Below are 19,300 nucleotides of genomic sequence, written 5' to 3'. Positions count from 1 at the left end.
ATATCTTACAACAAAGGAAAATTTCAAAATTTTTTATTTAAAAACAAAGCTACCCAGCAAAAACAAATCTGTAGGTCCAGCTCCACAAAACTGCTGTTTGCCACCAGCTAAAGCGACGGGTCTGTGCCGGCAAAAGTCACTTTCAACTGTACTAAAGTGAATGGCTGGCCTTCTGTCGAGCCAACAATACCGGCCTATCGATGGCCGGTAGTACCTAACCCAGCAGTTACTGTCTAAAACGCGCTGGGTGAGTGATTGCCCGACATTTTCCAGTAGAGGGTAATCAATGAATCAATAATTGAGGGCCAGCAATTTATATACACCCAGCAGCATCCCTTTAGTTTATAGAGGTTTGCGAGAGGTCATTGACCTAGTTACAGGAGTAATTAAAACCCACAAACCTAATTTTTATTTAATTCAATTAGCTAAATAAATATCTAGCTATCTAATACATTTCTGAATAAATTATTAATATATGAACTAAGAAAATATTTCTAGGTTAATTTTTTCATTTAAATTGTTTTATGCAAAGAATATTTTTTACACAGTTCAACCCCTTAGTCCTAAAGATTTGCTGTGCACAATCTATGCTTCCACTTATCAATACATTTTTAAACTAGGTAAACATATGTAATAATCTTTTCTTTACAGTGATATTCTACTTAAAAGTAGAATAATAAAACTGCTGTCCAGAATTATGAAAATTCTGTATCTCACAAGTAATTTTTCAAGTTTTAACTTGAAGTCAATATATATGTCTATAATAGCTTGTAGTCAGTATATATATGTTTTAAAATAAAAGCTGTGTTCTTAAGGAATCTAGTGATACTATTGTACCCTATACAAAAATAAATACAACCTACAGCCGATAATATTAAGAGGCTGTCCAGAGATGATCATTTAGTGCGATACTGATCATGAATTCATGTTTTACTGATTATATTTAGTCTTGCAGCAAATTTAACAAAAAATAGGTGTATTGGACAAAAATGTACTAATGTAGATAGTCATGTAATGAATTGAATGTACCCTGAAATTAGTTAAATGAATAATCAACATTGTCTCTTGCAAACATTTTATTATACAAAGACATATAAATACAAAGACATAATCTTAATCAATACAAATATTACACAAATTTCAATTTAATTTTAAAAATAATAAAAACAACAGAGAAATCATATCTTTGTCTACATAGAATCACTTGGAATAGCACAGAAGAGTTCTCCTGAAAGAGAGGATAATAAAATAAAAATTATGCAAATCGTATATTTTAAAAACATAAGTATTTTTGTGAAAATGAGCTTTTAAAACTAAAATTTCTATCAAAAAGTTTTTGCTTTTATCATTTCATTGATAAATTTTGACTCATCAAATTAGTCTTCAAATTAGTAACACCATGCAAAACATACACCTGTCTTATAATTTAGAAAGATTTTGAACATAAAATTCCTTTCTGAATGAAATTATTGAATATTGACCCACGAACCCATTAAGATTGACAACTAGTACATGAAAATCTAACTGTTAAATGAAAAGTTATTCAGGGTGTTTAATTTTGTACTCACCTTTTCTCAGAAAATATTTAATTTTAAAAAACATGCAGTTTTTTCTTCATTAATTTTATGGTGCTCAATTTTATTGCATTTAATATTTAAAACAATTATGATATTCTAATGTAAATTATTGTTTCAAGGAAAGGTATAGAAGAAAAATTACTTTTGAATATATATTACTTACATGCACGAATGTATCAATAGTATTTCTTTTTCGCTTTACTTTTATGATTAAATTTTTAATTGTATACCCTTGACAAAAAAAATTTCAAAATTTACAACATTTTTCATATTAAAATAGGCATCAAAACAATAATATGTATTGAATTGAAACCAGAATTGAAACCATATGAAAAAAGGTTGCTCAAAATTTGCTAGTTAAAAAGGCAGATAATTTTACAATTCTGTAATAACTTTATAAATCAATAAATTCTTAAATTACTTTAATGGTGATGCTTTGTGAAATTAATGTTTTCCTCATATAAAAAACACAAGAACTAGATAAGAATAACGACAGATTTGACCAATGTCACGATTTCCGTAATGTCTTTACAGGGTGCGTTGCCAAATCTTTGAATCAAAAATAAGCACTTTTTAAAAACTTTTCAAGCACTTTACAAAAGTTTTCAAGCACTCAAAAAATTCATATTCAATCGATGATATTATTGAAAAACAAAAACTTTTTATAAACAGTTTTAGCGTTAAAAAAAAAAAATTCAAAAAGAAACGGGCGTAAATCGAAACAATCAGTACTTTCCCACATCACCGAGTGAATTCAACTTGACCCTGAACTCAGAACAAAAGTACCCTTACTCCCTACATCAAAAAAAGTGTTAGAAGTAAAATAAAATAAACAAGAACAAAATTAAAATAAATTCAAAAGAAAAACATTTCATAAGGATCTGATACTCTCTATCCGAATTGGAGCACTCGGGTTTCGGTTTCAGTGTGCGCGCATGCGCAAGTCATAACGTGGGTACGACATGAGGTCCGCGTGAATGATTACGTAGCAAACTCCCCATTTTTTGTGAAATGCATGGGATCCACCAGATATCACTGAAGGGAAGAAAAAAAATTATTCGGAAAAAAAGCACTTCTTAAAAACGCCAGCTGAAAAAAGCACCTTTAAAAGCTTTTAAAAACGAAATCCACAAAAAAGCACCTTTAAGTACTTTTTACAAACGCTACGCACCCTGCTTTATATAACTGGTATAGATGTAAGACAAAAAATGAAAAGTTTACATAAATATTAATAACATTGTTTACATCTCTGATGAAATTTCTTTTCTTCAAATTTTTTTATTAATTTAGTTCCTTCTTTTAACAAAAAATATTTGTTAAATACTCCATTACTATGCCTAGGAATAAAAAAGGGAAAGGTGCTTCCTAAAAAAAAAAGGGTACACCGAGTTTTTAAAGGGCTTTTAATTAACACCGTAAATAGTTAACAAAATGTGTACTATTATGTAACAGCTGAATTCGATTCTTAACAACTGTAAAATTACCATCCTATACCTACTATTTTACATGTATATTTCAAAAAGTAGTTCTCACCCATTATCAAAATGAGAAAAATTTGTAGCTTAAAAAGAAAAAAAACATGCTAATAGAAAATCATTGTGCAATAGAAAAAAATAATGTTAAACTTGAAGGCTTTTTCCATAATTTAAACTATTAACTAATAAACGATTAATTAAAAATAAATATTGAAAGGTACATATTTTTAAAAAAAATATTCATTTCAAATTTTTTTAAAAAATCTTTTAATAAACTTATTGATACTAAAAAAATCTTTTAAAAATTTAACCAGTTGAGAATTAACAAAGTAAATATTTGTAATGGTATCTGAATCAAACTTATTAACACGAATAATTTTAAAAGTGTGTAATCATCATTTACACATTAAATTTTTTAAAAGGAATATTATCAGACAGTGTCGTCAAAGGGCAGTGAGGACGGTTGGCCCTTCTCGAGGAGGTACACTGCATTTTTATTTGATACAGAAAAATTAGTTGTCATTTTCTGTAGATTAGAATAGCAGGAGTTGCACATTAACCACTTTCAACATATACTTTTCGAATTCTAGCAAATAAACTCTGTAATAGGATACACACATTATGGGCCACAAATAAAAAGAAACAAAACTTATTTAAATCTAATGAATAATTCAGAGAAAAATTAGACTGAAAACATTTAAACCTGTTTGATTGCCCAAGGACAGGAGCGTTACAATGGGCGCTTCCTTATTATAGACTTTTTTCCCCTTTTTTTTTAAATTGCAGGCATTGGGGGGTTGTCCCATTGGCCACAGGAATGCCAGAACTACTACTTTCTTCTCGTTACCCAGTGGGCACCTGTGGTGAAGCAGGGTCGCCCACGTCACACAACCACAACCCGTTTATAGGGCGGAAAGTTAAAAAAGAATCTTTAAAAACTTCAACATTTCAATATGCAATTAAACTGGTTCTGATGTTTTTCATCTCGTTTAACTCATAAAATCGTAAGATTTCTATAATCTTTTTGCTTCTGTCGCACTTAAATGTTAGTTTAGAGATTCCTAATGTGTTTACATTTTAAACTTCTGTTTCAAGAAAACTTTTTTGTTTTTAAAAAGGTAGGTGTATATATTTTTGCCAAATAAAAATATTTTGTACTATTGAAGAATAGATAAATAAGTGAAATGTAGGTGTTATTAACATTATTTCTTAGTTACCATAAATTAAATTTACTTACACATTTTATTAAGAATTTTTTAACTTTTACGGGGCATTTTATTTGCTTGGACTAAAAAATTGTTCTTATCGCAAAAATTTTTTCTACCAAATAATGTCTTAGAAGGCATTCAATATTGTACAGGTTAGTTTCAAGATGCTTCAAATCAGTACTTTGTCGTTACTTTTTTTTTTTCTCTTTAACCTACACGTTTTTAAGCTATGTTAACAAGGTAGGTTTTTAAATATGATTGTGTTTTCACAATCAAAATCTTACTGTACTTAATAAAATTTTTAAAAAAATATTTTATATACATCAATAAAATTTATAAATATAACACTTTTTTTCATTGAATAGGGAAGTGAACGATTAAAATGAAAATTAATAACCATTATTAAAATATAAAACTACATACAGTGACCAATCACTTCTGCGCCACCTCTTTTATGTGCCTTTTGCATATATACAAAGGTTTTCAAAGGCCCTTGATCATTATATAGGAAAATAATAATAATTATAATTCTTTATGCATCATTCAGAAAATAAATATTTCAATTCAGCACACAATTTTTTTTTAAAAGTCTAAAATTTTGATTTTATTTTTTGTTTAAATGGAAAAAAATAATCCCATTTTTTAGAAAAAGTTTTCAGTTTAAAGCAAATAAACAATCTTCGTTACAGATAAAAGGAAATAAGTTACTGGATCTAGTAATACAGTTCATTTTTCTTCCCTATGGGATTTTTTTCACCTTTATTGTTTCTAGGAAGACATTTTTTTTATATGAATTTGAATAAGGTGTCTTATCTATCACACCACCCACATTGAAACCATCATATATACCACCCATATGCTTTCAAAATTTATCTAGCAGTGTCTTTCCCCCCACCAATTAAAACGTTAGTTTTTGGTCAAGGAATGTAAAGCTATAGCGATTACTATTACTCAGTTTACGCGAAAACAGAGATGACAAAAACATTACTCGAAATCATTAAAAACAATTAGAAGGTTTAGCCGCTATTCACGACTATTTGTAGTTTTATTCAGCTATTGAAACTTTTCTATCTAGCTTTTCTTATTTGTATGAACTTACTGTTTTTAAAATCTTATGGACTTTTTCTCTTGGTCCCAAAGACTGAAGCATAATGAGAATTCACTGTATTTTATAAATGAATTCGCTTAATACATTAAAATGTCCCTAATCCTTCTTTAAAATCATAATTCAAATAATAATAATTAAAATAATACTTCTCAAAATAATAAATTATTTATGCACATCAAAGATTCTGCAGATGATAAAAGTAATAAAACTTACAGAAATTCATGGTGGACTGGCACAGGTTTACCAACATTTGAAGAGCTAAAAGGGAAAAAAAAGGGTCTTATTTTTATGTAAATATTAACTTGAGATATACAGTAAAAAATTTTTTCAGTAAACTTTCAGCAGAAATTTAAAAAACATTATACAACGGACACCCAGAAAGATTAAGTAAAAATTAGAATAATATTTTTTAGAAATTTGAATGAGAAAAATAACTTGCAGGCTACGAAATTTTATTAACAGAATCGTCATCAATAAAACAACAAAATTTTTTAAGTTCGCCTCTAGGATCACAAAATATAAGGCCAGCGTTTAAAATCTTCCAAAGAGTTAATTGAAATTTATTTTTTTATTTCCACTTAAAGATTCTCCACAAAACATTATTGTAAATTTAGCTTTCGCTGAATCTGAAGCTTTTCTTATGTGCATGAACTTACTGTTTTTAAAATCTTATACACTTTTTCTCTTGGTCCCAAAAACTGATGCATAAGGGAGAATTCACTGCACTTTATAAATAAATTTGCTTTATACATTAAAATGTCCCTAATTCTTCTTTAAAATCATAATTCAAGTAATAATAATTAAAATACTACTTCTCAAAGTACCTAATATTAAATTAATTATGTACATCCAAGATTCTGCATATGATAAAAGTTAAAAAACTTACTGAAATTTATGGTGGACTGGCACAGGTTGAAAAGCTAAAAGGAAAAAAAAGGTCATATTTTTATGTAAATATTACCTTGTATACAGTAAAAATATTTTACGGTAAACTCTTAGCAGAAATTTAAAAAGTATTACCCAATGGACACCCAGAAAGATTAAATAAAAATTAAAATATTTTTTAGAAATTAGAATGAGAAAAATAACTTGTAGGCCAGGAAATTTAGAATGAGAAAAATAACTTTTCGACCAGGAAATTTTATTAACAGAATTGTCAACAATAAAAAAAAAACACAAAATATAAGGTTAGCATTGAAAATCTTCCTAAGAGTTAATTGAAATTTATTTTTTTATTCCCAGTAATAGATTCTCGGCAAAAAATTATTGTAAATTTAGCTTTTGCTGAATCTGAAGCTTTTCTTATTTGCATGAACTTACTGTTTTTTAAATCTTATACGCTTTTTCTCTTGGTCCCAAAGACTGGTGCATAAGTGAGAATTCACTGTACTTTATAAATGAATTCGCTTAATACATTAAAATGTCCTTAATCCTTCTTTAAAATCATAATTCAAATAATAATAATTAAAATATTACTTCTCAAAATAATATTAAATTATTTATGCACATCAAAGATTCTGCAGATGATGAAAAAAAAAATAAGTTAATTGATAAATCATTTTAATTATTAATAAATTTAAAAATTTGTATCAGGGGAATTGGTTGGTAATAGTTGCTTTTCTCAATTTAATTTATGTAAAATAGAACAGTTTCACATAAAAGTCATTTTTGAAATTTAATTTATTTTGAAAAAAACTTTTCAAATTGATTATAATCAAATTTTTGTCGTTTCCATATGGTTCGCCCCCTAGTACAATAATTTAAAATATGTGCGTTTAAACCCTCACTTTGCTGTGGTCAGACTGACAGGCAAACAACAACTATTTTGCTCAAGCCAAAACAGATTATGAAAATAAAATAAGAAAATTATCAATAAAAAAAAGCGGCTAGATTTTTTCGTTAAGCCGTGTTTCAAACTACTCGTAAATTTACGTTTAAATTAGTGTTCAATGGAATCTAATATTAAAGCATATTGTGTCTAATAAACTATTATTAATAATTATATTAGTCTAGCACTTCCATACAAAGCTCAATATAAGGATTTGATATTTAGTTTAAGAAAAAAATAAATTCCTTTAAGTGATAAGATGTAAGTTGTCAATGGAATAAGAGTTGAATTTGGAGCACTTCAGCTACTTGGAAAGTGAAGTTGATGAGAACAGAGGCACAGTACTTCACCCAGTTGGAAAATAGTAGAAATTTCAATTGCAAGTTACCATTGTTACAAACATGAAAGCGAGATAATTCAATAAATAATAAATACATTAAGTAATAAAACTTACAGAAATTCATGGAGGACTGGCACAGGTTTTCTAACATTTAAAGAGGTAAAAGAAAAAAAAAGGTCTTACTTTCATGTGAATATTAACTTGAGATATACAGTAAAAAAATTTCGCTTAACTTTCAGCAAAAATTTAAAAAGCATTACACAACGGGCACTCAAAACGTTTGAATGAAAATTAGAATAATATTTTTCAGAAATTAGAATGAGAAAAATAACTTGTAGGTCAGGAAATTTTCTTAACAGAATTGTCAACAATAAAACAACAAAATTTTCTAAGTTCGGCTCTAGGATCACAAAATATAAGGTTAGCATTGAAAATCTTTCAAGGAGTTAATTGAAAAACTTTTATTTCCACTGAAAGATTCTCTGCAAAAAATTATTATAAATTTAGCTTTCAGTGATTTGGAAGCAGTTATAACTTGTTTTCTCAATAGAATACAAGTTAAATTTGAAGCACCTCGGCTACTTCGAAAGTGGTCAAACATCCTTTTAAGAAGTTGTACTTGTAAATAAAATGGTATTATATTCTGTCTATAGCAGTCAGGAAATGATTGTAATTTAAATTGTCAACAAGTACAGAGCTCCTGTAGATTTTAGTACTCTAACTAGTCGAAAAGTAGAAATTTTGATTGCATGTTACCAATACGAGTGCGAGTTCATTAAATTAATAATAAACACAGCAAGAAATAAGAAAACCTATAGAAATTCATGGAGAGCGCTAACAGGTTTTCTAACATTTTTAAAACTAATAGAAAAAGAGTTGTTTGTTATTTTTATTGAGTATGAATTTTGTTTTCATATTGTATTGAACTTTTATATATTTTTGTAATCCCTATAAAAATCGGGCATTATTTTATATGAATATTAACTTGAAATTCACAATAAAAACATTATTCACTTAACTCTTAACAAAAATTATGAAGTAACTTAACATTGATTTCAAAATATAAAAGAATTTTGTAATATTTTTTTTTGTATAAGTGGGGTTAGCCAATATACAATTAAGTATGAGCAACTGCGTGCTAAAAAACTTTCCATAATCTATATTTTTTTTAGGTTGTTTAAGAATTCACAGCACGATTCTTCGCAATTATTTATATTAACATGTACAAATAAATTTTTCATCTTAATTTAAACTATTTAGTATAAATTATTAAACCTTTACCTATTTTTACACTTGAATTTAGCTCAAAAATTTCATTAAAATGAAATACATATAACAGAAACAATTTTTAATATTACTAACAGCAATTAGTTAACTAAAATCTAAATATTATTTAACATAAAGAAATAAGTTTTAATGAAAATTCTTGATTATTATACAAACCTATTTTCATAAAATACTTAGATAAACCTGATTTATATCATATGCTACAACATATTATGAATTGCACTTAAAGAGTCATCATACAACAGAATTTATATTTGTTTTTGGCGTGCTACTGCTCGATTGTCGCTAAAAATTTGGCGGCGATCTTGGTGTTGATAAAACATTTGTCTGTACATTTTCATTGAATTGAATTTAATATTTTTTATTATTCTATCTTAGAAAGGTGTTAATTATGATGTATTAATTGAATAAAGATGATTGCCAATCTAAAACATAGCGCCAAAACAGCACTTCAAACGCGGTTCTTTGTAAACCGAAATCTGCACGTCGTAAACATATTTGAACAATAGTAAATCAAAAATGATTAAAATAATAACTTCAATGTAATAGAAAAAAATAAAACCTTACCTTTTTTGAAAATTATAAGAATCCAACGTGCTTCTTTTTCTAAACAATAAATTCACAGTTACAGTTACTCGTTCAACCGCTTCACTGGCGGCAGCAGACAACTTTAACTTGGTGGCCCATTGGGTAGATACAGACTGACGGGATGCGGCTGTTTGTAATGTACAGGCCCAACACTTCCTACAATGTTGGCAAAAGTTCATAGGGTGGCCCAGCAATCAACCCAGCTGACAGTAATTTGCACCTTCACTTTTCAATCAGTACCGTCAGTAATTTCGAAGATGGCCAGAACTTATGTTTTTGCTGGGTAGTCATGAAAATTTACCATTACGTATTTTTCTATTGGTTATTTTTTGCATTAACAGTTAATAACTAGTAGTGTCAACAGCTAGTCGTGATTTTTAACTTTTGTGCATTTTTTTATAGTACAAAACGCATTCATTTTTAAATTAGCAGTACACAGTGTTACAAAAAATTTAGAAAGGGTACATTAAAGTCATAAGTTTGGGAAGCACGGCATTAACGTATACTTAAAGTCAATTATCATTCAATTTCATTTAAAAAACTTTGATAATTTAATAATCTTGTTGTTGATGAAATGACTAAAAAAAAAATATGTGCATATACGTTACTAAATTTCAAGTTTTGTATCCAATTATTTAAATGACTAATTCTTTTCGTAAAATCTTATTTGAATGTAGCATTAAAAATAAAATCTACAGATATATTCTTAAAATTCTTAAGTAATTAAGAAAATGCTTAACCTACAAATTTTATCGGAAATCTTTTAATTGATATTTTACTACACAATTAAGTTTTAGAATATATCTATACTCCTTAAAAATTGCACCGTATAAAAAAAAAGGTAGTACGTTTTAAAGGTAGTTTTACTTATTAAAAAAGATGGATATAACAAAAGAGTCTCTTAGAAATTTGTTTTTAATCAAGAAATATTTTTTAACATTTCAATAAGTGTCAGGAACACGGCTTAAATGCCAACTGTGATATAATGAGTAGTCACTAAATAATTTTGCTGAATGTATGATCATTGCTGTATTTTTGAAATTCTATTTAAGTGTTTATGTAAGTAGATTTGAATATTTTAAATTCAGTTTTAGATTTCTATCACGGCAAAAAGCATTCATGCATATATCATGATCGAACGATAATTTTTGATATAAAAATTTAATTACATTTAATTAGTGTGCAAATTATATTATATATAATTGAATAACCCCATTTAAAAAATACAATAAATTAAAAAGGATATTAGACATATTTAAACCACTATTTATAGTAAAATAAAAGTATTTGAAAATTTTTTATTTATTGCTCATTAGGAAGCTAAAATTACAGTCTCTTTTAAGTCTTTTATATAATTAATTAATTATATAAATAAAATAGGTAAATTTTTAAAACGTGACTCATTATGAATTCAAAAGATTAGTTCCTATGATTAGTTATTATGAATTCAAACGTTAGACACAACTTCCTCCTTAAAAAGTCTTCAAACGTATTTAGTTTGGTAATTTATTCAATTTAACTATAAGCAACTATATTATTTATAAGCATTTAGTTTGATTATTTAATTATAAGAACTTTTTTTAAAAAATCCATTATATAATATGCTAAGCATAATTAATAAAGGAATAAACAGAATTCAAAAAGCAAATTATATGTTGAAAAAAGTCTATTGATAATTAAAAGGCAATAGCGTAAAGCAGTTAAAATAGAATGAGCAATGTTTCTTTAATCTTTTCATAATTTAGTAAATTTTGTTCAGCTATAAAGTTTAAACTCATTTATGAATAGATCTTACTTTTTTTTTTAAAAAAAAATAATTTTTATATATACCATTTTGCTTCGGAAAATCTATGGAAAATTTACTCTTCAAAAAATTAAAGCTTCAAAAATTATTTTTGAAAAATTGTTTTCTTTCTCTTTTAGCATTTTTATAACGTAGGCATGAAATATAAATACAACAAATGTTAAAAATATGAAGGAAATAGATAAAAATGCACTTTTGCTAAAAAAGTATATTTTCTTATTGTCCTGTGATTTAGCAAATGTATTGAATGCATAGACATTAAAGTAACAATAAGTAAACTAAAGCACATTTCCTTTTTTTATTTACAAATAAACAGAATTATGACTTTGAACGGAAATAAAAATCGAAAATATTGTCAACAAAATCCTTGAAACTGCCTGTTATTGTGTGAAACAAATCTCTGAGTTGATGAAATATTTTTAGATAAATTTTTTCAAAAACAATCTTATGCAGAAATAGGTTAAACAAAGAAACAAAAGAAAATTTGAAACATTTATTAGCAGTTATAGGAATTATTTATTATAGCCTATAAGTTGTTCATAAAGAAACGCTCATAATAAGAGCAAACGAAGCTTTAAGAAACAAATTTTTGTTTTATAATTTTTTATTAGAATGCTTTATAATTGTCTAAATTAGAATAATGAGACAAATAAATTTTAAAACTTCTTTATAGAGACATACTTTTGCTTTATAGTTAAATAAATATTAAATTGAACTGCAACAATCTAAACATGAAAATAACTAAAATTATGAGATACAAGTGGCCTAAGTCATAATGATTATTGTGATTGGGTGTGACATTTTCACGAACTAAAGTAATCATATTTGACGTTTTATTTTAATTTTTAGGTAACCCAATAGGGTCAACCAATAACTAGTTGTTAGAACCAAGTGAATTATAGCAACTGGAGAAAATAATTACGATTTTGTAATGCAGTGATGTACAGAAGAATTTTGGTAAAATCGTTTTACTTATTTTAAAGCAAATGACCTATTGAAACATCGCATTCCAGTTGTAATAAATAAATATCGAGAAAAAAAATACAAATTAGGGTCTTTTTTTGTATAAAATGTAAGTAAGTAATAGAATAAGAAAGTAATGATAGCAAATAAGAAAAATGGAAGAAATGAAATGATTAATTATAAATAATTTCAACATTTATTTAATTAAATATTTGTAGTATATATTGGGTAACATGGCAGTAGAATTTACTTTTGCCATGTTCTGTTATTTACCTAAACACATTTACTTTAAGGTCATACATTTTCATTCTAACTCAACATTATAAAACAAGACAGATAAAACAAGACAGATAAGACAATATTTTATTGTTTACACCTTTTCACTAATTTATATGATCGTGTTAATTAAAAATAACTGCAAGGAGATTGTAAACTTCATCTTAATTCAGGAATTTGTAGAAAAAATTTTATTAGTTTATGATAATTAATTATTTAATACTTAGTTCTTATGAAACAGTTAGTTTGAAATATATTTTTGTGAATAATTATAAGTAAATTCCATATCAGTACTTTATGTTTAAGAATATGCATTGTTATTTTTTAACTGTTTAACTAATTTATAACTTTAATGCTGCAATTCTTGAATGCAATTTTTTTATGCTTTACAGCATTTTTTTGCGTTTATATCAAACTATGAAAATCATTAATTTATACTTATTTTTCAGAAATAAATTTTGATAATAATGACTGTTTTATTTGAATATCATATATTGAATATCATCTCATGCTTAAGCGATAATCTGCAAATAATTGCATTGGGTTACTGTAATTTTTATCCCGGTGACCACTTTGAAACATCTTTTCGAAAGATCAATGTCTTTTTCTGTACAAGAAAATGTTGAATTTTAAACAATAAATTTATTTTAAACATACGAAAAAAATATATTGATATTTTATCCGGGAGGATAACAGCTTTAAAAACTAACGTTAAGATGAGGGAGGATCATGGAAAGACCTAAAATGCAATTCATTAATATGTTCTTAAAAAGTCTTATATTTTTTGTTGAAAAGCGATAACTTTTGAATTTTAGACAATGGATATTTATTGCTTAGCTATTTGGCGCTTTTTAACATTTTTTTGGCAATAAAATTTAATAAAGCATGATATTGGCTACGCTTTAATTAATATAAAAATTATGATATTTTACTCGTTATAATTGCTTCAATGAATATCTATAGTAATTTATACATTGTAATTTTGGAGTATTATTATTATTTTCATTTTATCTGATAATTGCACACAGAAATTATATGTTCCTTGGAAGAAAATAAATTGGGTACAAATAGTTATTTTCAGTAGTTCTCGATTTCTCGATCAAAACTTCATTTTGAGAAAGATTTCTTATTCCTGTTTTGGGGAATGCAAGTTAAAACTGTTTAATATTTGAACTTGTAGATCATGATTCAAATGCGGATTAACTACAGATTTGCAGACGTAGAGCACTAATAAGTGACGCAGCAAGGCTTCTAATTTTCATTCATATTTAGGAAAAGTCATTGGTTTCCATTCGCAGTTAGCCTATTTTTTCTTTAAATAGCGAAGCAGTTTTGTATTTATTGCGGAAAAACTTCCAAGAACACTGCAAACAAGTTGAAATCAGTTCAGATGAAATCTAAAAATAATGAACTAAACTCGTTTGCAACTAGAATAAAATTGATTTGTAGAACAAACGGAAAGGCGAGCGGAATTATTCTATGACTACAGTAACTGTTAAAACTTCCATTTGGGTTAAAACAAATGCCTACAATTCCTCTTAATTACTCGCAAAATGCAGATAAGGATGAGAAAAATTTATCTACTAATAAAAGAGAGATGAGGAGTTGTCCGGTTTTTTTAAAAATCACAGCAAATGCCTGGGGTCATAAAATGATTTCGGCGCGTCCTCCCGGATTAAAGCATTTAATTGAACATCCTTATTATTACAGTCCTCATTTTCCTGTACTTTTAAAGTTACAACACTATTCATTTAATGCTACCTATGAATTTTATGTACCTATGCATTTTATGTTGTATTCATCTTCATATTACCTTGTCATTCGAAAACAATATCATTTCCTTTATTTCTTTAAACAGAAAATTAGAAATAAATTGATATTACCGATTGGTGATTGAACATATATCTTGCTTGAAAAACACTAAAATTAATGTCGAACAATTTTAAGAGCAAACTTTCTATTCAAATTAGCTTTTTTTAATAAAAAAAGCTGAATGTTCCCTAATAATCTAATTAAATGATAGTTAATATAGTATGACAAATATTACAAAAAAATTTTAATTCTTTAGTTAGATCATAAAAATAATATCGTAATTTTCAATATTTTTTTAATTATGTCTTGTTATGTGCTTATTAGTAGTTAAATCTTCTACTTGAATCTTATTTATTCCCTTTCATATACAAAAGTAATATCAAGCTATGAGATATATTACCATGCCAAGTAACCAATAACAGACTAGGTTTACAGTTAATCCCGAGTAGAGATGATCACAACAAGCCCGATTCTGGCAAGACCTCCCCCGACGCTTAGGCCATCAATTATTGCTTTAGTCGTGAGGATATTAGTATCGGTTGGAAATCATGTGTCAGGGAAAGTCCGGCATACGTCCAAGCGTCCGGTGATACCACCTTTGGGAGATGTGCGGTGTTGTTCTTGCTGGTAAAGGACAGAGTGGTGTGGGGGAAATAGCTTTTGTTAACTGTCTGGGGGAAATGACTCAGACAGAAATTACTTAGACAATTTATGTGGAAGTGCTTTTGTTTTGTGAGATATTGCAAATTGTGATTGTTTTTTCTCTGAAAAAATATCAAAGAAATACTAAATGATTTAGTAAGTCACATCTTTCACTTATGAAAGTTCCTTATGTGCTAATATTTTAGGAATAATTGCTTGTGTTATGAGATAGTAGGGGATAAAGGGAATATTTTTCTTGGAAAAGTAAGATCTCATTTATATTTAGAGTTGTATTCTATGTTATATTGCGGATACTCTGGACTTAAGAAATTAACGGTCACAGATGAACCAACACATAAGTAAATATGCAATAGAAGCTCTCATTTGTGTTTAGAGTCATATTCTATATTATATTGCGGATATTCTGGGCTTAAGAAATAAACGGTCACAGATAAACCAACACATAAGTAAATATGCAACAGAAGCTCTCATTTGTATTTAGAGTTGAATTCTATATTATATTGCGAATACTCTGGGCTTAAGAAATAAACGGTCACAGATGATCCAACACATAAGTAAATATGCAATAGAAGCTCTCATTTGTGTTAGGAGTTGCATTCTATATTATATTGCGGATATTCTGGGCTTAAGAAATTAATGGTCACAGATAAACCAACACATAACTAAATATGCAATAGAAGCTCTCATTTGTATTTAGAGTTGCATTCTATGTTATATAGCCGATACTCTAGGCTTAGGAAATAAATGGTCAAAGATAAACCTTGGGATAATTAAATAAGCAACAGAAACACAGGTAGGTAAATATGTAAGAAAAGATCATTTATATTTAGAATTGTATTCTTACTTATATTGCGAAAATCTGGACTTAGGAAATACATGGTCACAGATAAACTCACTGATAAGTAAATATGTAACAGAAACACAAATTAGTAAATATGTAACAGAAACACAGATAAGTAAATGTGTGAACAAACTATTTAACATACTTCGACGGAATACTTTTACATTTTATCATTGCATTTTCGTCACAAAATAATTTATTTTTTGTTAATTTTTATAAAACTTGAGAATTCTATTAAACTCATTTCTTCCGTAGACGTGAAATAAGTTTACAAAAAAGAATTGTGATATGTTGCCCCATAACGTACAATGCAGTAATATGAAGGGACGAATACATCTTTATTGAAATTTAAGCTTTTTAATTGCAAAAACATTGATAATGTTTATTGAGGCTAGAAATTCAAAAATTAATTTTCCTTATCAGTTTAAAAACTTGTAGTTTTTTAGAGTTTAGAAAGATGACTTGTTAAAACATATAAGTGTGATTCGTCATTAGCTTTAGTTATGCGTGTAAAGAAGTACTGACATTGTGAGATCAGTGTGAAATTACCAACCCCAAAATATGACAATTTTAATTTAATTAAAATTTGTGAAAATTTCGAGGTTTCTTACTTCATTAGATCTACAAAAAAATTTATTTTTGGAAAAAAGACAATTTAAAACTGAAAGGTTTGTGTGGATTGCGTCTATTTTTGTCCTCTATTAAATTTTATTCAGAGACAAATATGGGAAACGAGATGTCCTAGTAGTCATTATAAGACTTGGAATAGTTTTATGATTTATTCGTAGTGGGAAAGAGCAAAGCTATTAAAACATACACCGAGAGTAGGAACAACTGATTAATTTTTATTTTCTGAAGAAAATTTTTAAAATTTAATCCAGTTTTACTTTCTCGTATTATATTTGCTTCACTTTCTAGACATTGTTTCCTTTTTCTTTATCAAGAAAAACTGTAAAAAAAATATTTATCCAATTTTTGTAAGTTAAAATATGCTTGTTTTTTCATTTTAGTTTCTCAAGTACTCAATCTTTCAATGGTTGTTTATAATAATAATGATCTATAATAATGATGTCTCAGTGTAATTTAATCGATAAAAAAACATCAGAGTACAGCTCACTTCCTTCACTAAATTTATGAAACATCTTTCAGCATCAATAATGTATAACTGTCTGATAATTCGATACAAACTGTTTCAGATCTAATTTATTCCTTCGCCAACTCGCCAAGTAGCGAAGATTGTGTAGCAATAACCGTCACTTAAGAAGCCTGCTCCAGTCAATAAACGTCAATATTAACTTCGTAATGTAGCTGTATTTCTCAATTTCGGTTTGACTTCTATCCCAATATACTGTTTTATATCCACGTAACAAACTTCATCCGTGAGGTGTAGGAGAGTATTCATGGGTATAGGAGGAAACCCTGGATAGAAGAATGATAAATGAAGTAGTACTTAAGTGCTTTGGAATAAGGGGATTCTTCGTAGGGGAGAGGTTTTAACCCACAACGACCCATGGGAGAAATCACAATACCGAAGTGTCAATGTTATAGCTATTTCAGGCGGAGTCTGATTTGGAAAGTACTTCAAGAAAGAAAAATGATGCTCGGACCAAATTGAGATTCTTTTTATTATTTATTTTTTTAATAAATACAATCTTATTTGATTGGATGTCAATCCATTGTGTTTTGGGGAGGAAGTGTCAAAGTAGCAGAAGCTGTTTACTCTATACGCATCAATCTTTGAAAGATTATATATTTATCCTTTTCACTATTAAAGTATAAAGGAATATAGAAAAAAGTAATTTTATGTTGCGAATTTCCCTTTTAATGCCATAAGTCACTAAATTAAAGAGATTATACCTGTTAAGGGGTTAATAATTTTAGGTACACATACGTGAACCTTAGGTTCTAACTAAGTAAAAGATAATTATTTCAAATGTTAAATTGAATCATAAGTCGAAACAAGCATACGTAATGTTATATTATGGTCTATTTAAATAAAACGATAAATACAATTATTTAGAATTTTAAAAAAAATCAGAAAAATTTTCTAAGTACAATGCAATGCAGCACTAAATCTCTGTTTCAAAGCCATTTTAGTTATGCAAACCACACAAAATAACTAACTATTGAAAATAATCTAACATTAGTTATAAAAAAAAATTTAATTATTGGGGATATATTCAAAATTATGGAGAAAAAACAAAAGGTTAAGGCCATGAAGTGTATGAATGTGCCTAAATATTAAATAATTAATTAAACGAATACACATACGAATATTACTAAATAGATATAAAATTAAATACTCATAATACGATAAGTTTCCGAATGACTGCTAAACTGTCAGAAATTTCGCGTATTATTAGTATTTAATTTTAAATAAATATAAAATTAAATACTCATAATACGATGAGTTTTCAAATGACTGCTAAACTGTCAAAATTTTCGCCATACGCTTCTAGGTACGCATGCGTGAACTTGGATGTTCTTGACTGTATTATTTTTAAATATTAAGTAAATATAAATTTGGAAGCTTCCTATAGATCACAGAACTACTAAGTCAAAAGTAAAAAAAACATATAGATTTTCAGAAAAAATTAAATTATATAATATATAAAATTACTTACGTTTTCGAGCACTGGATTTATCACTATTTTTTGAAAAAGGGGAATTCTGCCCAAATAACTTACATTTTCTGCATTTATTGGACTTCCCAGAAAGCTTAAACGTTCACGAATGTTTTAGTGAGAGTAAAACTATAAGCATTCTTATAATGAGTTTTTAGAAGCTAAGAAGCTAAGGTCCACACATGTATGGACCGAGGTGATGAAGAAATTTATAATGAAAAAAAATATTAATGATAGCACTTTCATTCCTGGATAACTACTCAAACTGAATGCAAAATTTCTAATTGTAAGTAATAAATGATGTAAATGTTGAAGGAAGAAAATACTCTTATAAAATTTTAGTACTTTAAGGAGATAACATTTCTGCAAGAAAAAAAATCGTAATTCTTGTAATAACAACCAAAATATACGGCATTAAAACCAATCATTTTAGTATTTTTACGTTCATTTGGTAACAGTTTACCAAAAATACTGGTTTTAAAAATTATAATTCCAACAGTAACATTTTTAGCAACAAAAAATACAAAACAGAAAAGTCAATTTAACTGAATAAATAGTTTTCATGTCAGGTTCTAAGGTGTTATAATAAAACAACCAAATGTTACCATACTTACAGAATTTTATCACATAAAATTAGACCATGCTACATTGTGAATTGGGTATATTATAGCCTACGTCACAGGTTGTGTTATTCCTACTAAATTTAACCCATGAACGGCATTTTCTGCGAGCCTAACTTCAAGCCACAAATAAACAAACGAAGTGTTTGATCGTTTAAATAGCTGCTCGCCAGATTTTATTGCATTATAAAGAAAAGTAATTGATATTCGATTTTTGATTAATAATTGATTTATGTGGATAGTGACATTTATGTGGATAGTGGCATGGAATTTAGCATTGCGTCAT

The 19,300-nt window shown here is 27.5% G+C and overlaps 2 long non-coding RNA genes across 4 annotated transcripts in view; one reads left to right on the top strand and one right to left on the bottom strand.

The window, feature by feature from the left end:
• Positions 1 to 19,300, top strand: part of LOC139425585 (uncharacterized) — a 174,288-nt gene that overhangs the window by 54,181 nt on the left and 100,807 nt on the right. The gene's annotated exons all lie outside the window — the stretch shown is intronic.
• On the bottom strand, positions 1,059 to 9,685 carry LOC147806309 (uncharacterized). 3 transcript variants are annotated; one of them, XR_015435883.1, is made up of 5 exons: positions 9,391 to 9,685; positions 7,651 to 7,680; positions 6,255 to 6,288; positions 5,582 to 5,626; positions 1,059 to 1,228 (listed from the first exon to the last, which is right to left on the bottom strand). It is a non-coding gene; the product is annotated as an uncharacterized LOC147806309 (long non-coding RNA). The 3 variants fall into 3 exon arrangements; XR_015435884.1 differs by lacking the exon at positions 7,651 to 7,680; XR_015435882.1 differs by lacking the exons at positions 6,255 to 6,288; positions 7,651 to 7,680.

This window comes from Parasteatoda tepidariorum, chromosome 8 (assembly GCF_982258835.1).
Source record: "Parasteatoda tepidariorum strain Cologne lab strain chromosome 8, Ptep-v5.0, whole genome shotgun sequence".
Lineage (NCBI taxonomy): Eukaryota > Metazoa > Arthropoda > Arachnida > Araneae > Theridiidae > Parasteatoda > Parasteatoda tepidariorum.
Note: the sequence above shows the minus strand (reverse complement) of the source record. Positions and strands in the feature narration are given on the sequence as shown.